Raw genomic sequence first — 6,000 nt, forward strand, 5'->3', positions numbered from 1 at the left:
CAATGGGACAAAAGGGAGGACCCTAACATAAGTACACAGAATGACAGCCCTAATAATTCAACAAAGATACCAAAAATATACACTGGAAAAAAGACAGAATCTTCAATGTATGGTACTCAGAAAACTCAATGCCCATATGTGGGAGAATAAAATTAGACCCTCATCTCTCACCCTGCACAAAAAAAAAAAATAAATAAATAAACTCCAAATAGATCAAAGGTCTTAGTGTAAAAGCCTAAAACAGGAAGTAACCTACAGGATATAGAAATAAAAGGACTTTCTAAATAGGACGCCATTCACTTAAGAATTAGTGACACGAATTGATGGGTGGGACCTCATAAAAATAAAAAATTTCTGTACAGCAAATAAAACAGTCAATCAAATGAAGAGGAATTCCACAGAGTGGAGGGAATCTTTATCAGTTATACATTCAATAGAGAATTAATATTCAAAATACACACAATAAAAAAAAACCAAAGAATTTAAAAAACAAATGATCCAGTCAAAATGGACTGTAGATAGAGTTTTCAAGTGGGAAAATAAAAATAGCTAAGAAATATCTCTAACAGTGTTCAACATCCTTAGTGGAAAAAAAGAAAGGAAGAAAGAAAGGAAGGAAGGGAGGGAGGAAAGAAAAAAGTAAAGAAGGGAGGAAAGAAGGAAGGAAGGAAGGAAGGAAGGAAGGGAACAATGGACAGAAAGCGCTGAGTGGCTACAGGGAACTCTGTTTTACCATTGATGGGATTACAAACAAGTGTAGCCACTATGGAAATCACTGTGAAGCGGTCTCAAAAAAGCCAAAAGTAGATGTACCGTATGATCCATCTTTTTAACTCCTTACTATATGCCTCAAAATCCTATTATAACAATACTTCCCAACTGTATTCATTGCTACTCTGTTCACAATAGCTAGTAACTAGAGCAGCTTAGATGTCCGTCAGCTGATGAATTGGTAATGAAAAAGTAGTACATACATGCAGTGCTAACGAAAACTGAAACCGTGAAATCTGTAAAGAAAGGGATGGAACTGAAAAATATATTAAGTGAGGTAACCCAAACCCAGAAAAGTCAAATGCCACATGGTATCTCTTATTTGTGACACCTAGCTCTAAAGTTTTAGGCTTGACTTTATAAACTTGAAGTTACTGTAGAAGCTGGAGTAGACATTGTCGGGTCTGAAGGAAACCCCAGTTTTCCCCCAAATTCTGGTGGTTAGACAAAAGCCAGCATTCCTCAGGAACTTGTGAAACTGGTTCTCACTTGCCAAAAGGAGTCATTCTTCTTATCGAAAGCAAAAGGGAAGTATGGCTCTCCATTAACACAGGCCTGTGGCGCCTCTCAACACATCAAGGTGTGTGCTGGCTTGTAAGCCCCCTGGGTGTACTTGTTATATAGTTCAAAGTACTCACAGGTACTTGTTAGACACTTCAAAGCCCCACTCCACCTCACAGGCTCCCTTTTCTCTCAGGTACCCATTCCCTCGTAACCCTGGAGATTATCCCCCTCTTGATTCTCTCAGGTAGACAGCCTTGGTACTGTGGAATAAACTTTTCCCTTTTCTGCCCACAGAGCGGCTATTTTCTTTACTGAGCCCCTTGCATTCAGAAAAGAACTACTGGGGAGGCAGGAAGAAGGAGCTCTAGAGAGGTAAAGAATGGGGCCAGGGTGCTGTGACAAGGCGAAGGAGGGGGAGGGGATACAAGAAGCGATTTAATTAGCCGCACGAGCGCATATGCGCACGCATGCGCTCACACCCATAGCGAGATTTATTGTTTTATAAACTTACTTAAAAATTAATATATGAAAAATACATATACACGTCTGTGTATAAATGAAATTACCCCACACTGAGGAGTAGTATTCTCTCCAGGATCCCAGAACCAGGTAAGGGATACCTCCCTTAGAATAGTTTGATAAGGGAGTCCAAGAGACCCCCCCCCAAAAAAAAAACAATATAGGCTACTGTGAATGCTCTTTGTGACTACTTAATTTGCTTTCTGGTGCTGTGAGAAACACCATGATCACAAGCAACCTGGGGAGGAAAGGGTTATCTCAGCTTACAGCTTGTCATCCAGCATGAAGAGGAACTCAGGTAGGAACCTGGAGGCAGGAAATGAAGCCCAGGCCACGTGGAGGAAAACTGTGTACAGGCTTACTCCTAGCTAGCTCAGTTTGCTTTCTTCTCATAACACAGGACCACCTGCTCACAGTGGTCTGGGCCCTCCCACCTCAATCATCAATCAAAAAAATACCATACAGGCTTGCCTACAGTCCAGTCTCATAAAGGCTTTTTCTCAATTGAGGTCCTCTTTGCAGATGACTCTAGTTTGTGTCAAGTTAACCAACACAGTGTCTCCCCAAATTTAAAGATAAGTCCCTATTAGTAAAGATGCTAAATACTTAGGTGACAGGACTTGAAACAAAATCCAGTTAGTACTAATGGACCTGGGGGTTGGCACTCCTAATATCAGAAGATGGGAACAGGCAGCTGCAGGAGAAGAGTTATCATCAGTGCTACCCAACAACACTGACTAGTCTGACAATGTAGTGATGAGGAGCGGCAGGCTGCAGCCGGCTCCCACATGGCTAGCTTTACCCAAAATAATTACATGGAAGCTGTATTCTTTTAAACACTGTTTGGCCCATTAGCTCCAGCCTCTTACTGGCTAACTCTCATATCTTGCTTAAACCATTTTTAATAATCTGTGTAGCACCACAAGGTGGTGGCTTACCAGGAAGGATTCAGCATGTCTGACCTGGCGGCTGGCCCCATGGCATCTGGCTCCCTGCCTTCTTCCTCCCAGCATTTTGTTTGGTTTATTCCGCCTACCTAATTTTCTGTCCTATTAAAGGGCCAAGGCAGAGAGTCACCATGATTCTCCTACTCCAGACAGACGCAGGTTAAGATCTTTCCTGGACCAGGCTGCTTTTAAGAAACCCCATAACCGAAGTGGTGGGGACCAGCACGGTGCAGACATAAGCAGGCAGGGATCTGCGCAGTGCAGATGCAAGCGGCGGGGACCCGTGCGCCACTCTGAGAGCAGATTGCCCCACTACAATTAATTCAAGTCAATCAGACAGAAACCTAATAGAGAATTAAGAGAATTATTGGAGGTAATGAAGCAAATGGACTTAACAGACATCTATAGAACACTCCACCCAAATAGGAAAGAATATACCTTCTTCTCTGCAGCTCATGGAACCTTCTTGAAAATTGACCACATACTCGGAAATAAAGGAAACCTCCACAGATACAAAAAAATATCAGAGTCCGCCTGTGTCTTATCAGATCACCACGGATTCAAGTTAGAAGGTAAAGGGCCAAGGCAGTTTCTTTATTAACCAATAAAAGTAACAAATAGATGACCCTCATCCATCATGACAAGGTATTCCCAACAGTGCAAGAGTGGGATTTACACATTGGCATTTACCAACAGCTATCTAATTGAACAAAAAACCTGCTCATTGGGAAGGTACACATGCCTGGTACTATAAGTGCAACCAAGAACCCACAGCCTTGTGTGGTCATAGACCCTAAAGGAGATCCTACTCCTACCAATTTGTTAAATGAATGTAGGTAACCTGCTATCCAAATACGTATCCTTACATCCATAGATGAGTACAACTCTCTTCCTTCATCTCAGAAGACAGAGGCTATTACAGAGATCTACAACTGTCGAAATGCAGTGAATAAGAGACCCAGGGTAACTAAGCCCAACTGGGACATCGACCCCTACACCTTAGACTCAGGAAACATGAAACAGGGGGAGAGAAGATAGTAGGAGCCAGGGGACTGCCGGAAGACAAGGAATTCTCTTCTCAGCAATATAATCACCAGCCCAGGGTCTACACAAGAGCACACAGGTCAACATGCCAACACGTACAGGGGGAATTTCATAATGCCCTACACATAGATGAAGAGCTATAGGCCATCAATGGTTGTTCCTCAGGAGAGGACAACAATGATCTAGGTTTCTCAAGCCTGAGCCATCAACCCTAAACACATGTACACACGGGCAACATGTTGGTCTGTTGGTCTGTCTATCTCAATATTAATTATAGACAAGGCTATGAATTTGACAGTGTGGCTCGTATATGAAATTTTCATAAAAGTAAAAATTGATAATCATAGGAGCAGCCAGGCCGCCTATGGGAGTTGCCTCCTCTAGCTTTCTGTAGTTACTGTTTAAACCTAATTTTCATATTGGACAAATCCTGGGCTCCTCTGCATCTATAGACAGAGACCGCTTCTTAACTGGGCATGGAGGCTCACGCTTAGAATCAATCCTAGCACTTCAGAGGTAGAGGGGGCAAGAGCAGCAGTTCTAAAGCGAGCTCAGGCCAGCCTAGACTATGAGACCCAGAGAGAAAGCAGGGTGGGGCGTGAGGGCAGTGTCACCAGTGTTCGGTGTTCTGGAGGTTTTTGTTACAGTAAGGAAGATGTTATATGTTGTGACATGGGGTGCACATAAACGCATGCACTTGAAACTGAGTTTCAGAAAAGGATATTCTCACTAGTAGGTGCAATATTCCTTCTTTTCTATTCAATTTTGTTCCTGTTTTTAAAAAAGGCTCATCTTAAGACCTTCAAAACTGATGATATGGCCCACTGATAAGCTAAGGCCATCAATTTGTAAAACACTGTATGAAGTAGAATGTGCAGCCCAGAAACATACCCATGCAAACATAGCCTGCTGGCTGTTGACAAAGGAGCCAAGATAATGCCACCAAGGGAGCAGCCTTTGCATTGGGCAGTGCTAGGACAGATGCACAGCCACATGCAATCAGCCAGTAAGCAAAGACGTAGTTCTGAGACCTCACACTATTTTCAAAATTAATTCACAATGCCTCACAGACTTCAAGTCCAAGTGCAAAATTATAAAACTCCTAGAAGAAAATCCAAAAGCAAAGGGGAGGTAAGATGGGTTTTATTAACTTTAAACTTTTCTCTGTAAGGACTAGGAAGATGTATCAGTGAGGTCGTGTTTGCCAGGCCCTGTGATTTGCATCTGGAATCCCAGGGTTCCAACTGTAAGACAGAAGGTAGAGACATACCTGGAAGCTCCCAGGCCAAATAGCATGGCATGCATACCAGCAAACTATAGAGAGACCCTGTTTGAAAATGGAGGACAGAGACTGGCACCCAGGGTTGAACTCTGACTGCCACCAAGGTACATACATGCTTGCACTCGCCACTCATGCAAAAGTAGAATAAATACATTACAATTTTCAATTTTCTCTGCAAGAACAACTGAGTTCATATTCTTATCCAGTCTTCATTGGGGTAGCTTTTCTAGGAATACTGGATTCCCTTGGCATTCCTCCTCTATGTTTTCAGCCACAGGGTTGGTACTGTAGGGCGGCCCATCCTTCCGCCCTGAAACCATCTCTCTCAGTCAAGTCCACGCTCCCAACCTTGCTCCTGCAACACACACAGCGCTGTCCCTGATGGCCAAAAGCCCACTCACCCCATCTGAGGAGCAGCATCCATTGTGGCGGGTGCTATCTCTTGCTTCCCTGGGTCACCTCAAGGTCGCATTACATCAACGGTTCTCAGCCATGATCATGTTGCCACCAGAAAACATGAGCAATGCACGGAGACACTTACGGTTGTCACAGTGAGGATGAGTGGTACCTAGTGAACAAAGTCCAGATGTGGCCGAACATCCTACAATGCCAAGATAGCTCCCTTCCTGCTCTCCATTCTGTCAATGGTGCTGACATGGTATTTCTGTGTGTCCGTGTGAGTGGAAGCACTGCCCAGATAACCGGTACAGCGTTATTTCTAAGGACCACAGTACCACACAGTTTAAATAAGGGCCAAGAAGGAACACATTGGGAATGGGAAGGCTCAAACAGGTAGAATGGTGAGGGATGGAAGCAGTGAGAGAACAGAAAGAGGGTCAAACTGGACAAAGGGGGATGAGAAAATCACTCCATAACTTTCTCTCTGGTAAAACACAAGAGAGTAGGAAGACAGATGCCCAGCAAGACGTGACA

The sequence above is a fragment of the Microtus oregoni genome, unplaced genomic scaffold, assembly GCF_018167655.1.
Source record: "Microtus oregoni isolate MIOR12 unplaced genomic scaffold, Mior012 000019F_ref0000042, whole genome shotgun sequence".
NCBI classification, from domain to species: Eukaryota; Metazoa; Chordata; class Mammalia; order Rodentia; family Cricetidae; genus Microtus; species Microtus oregoni.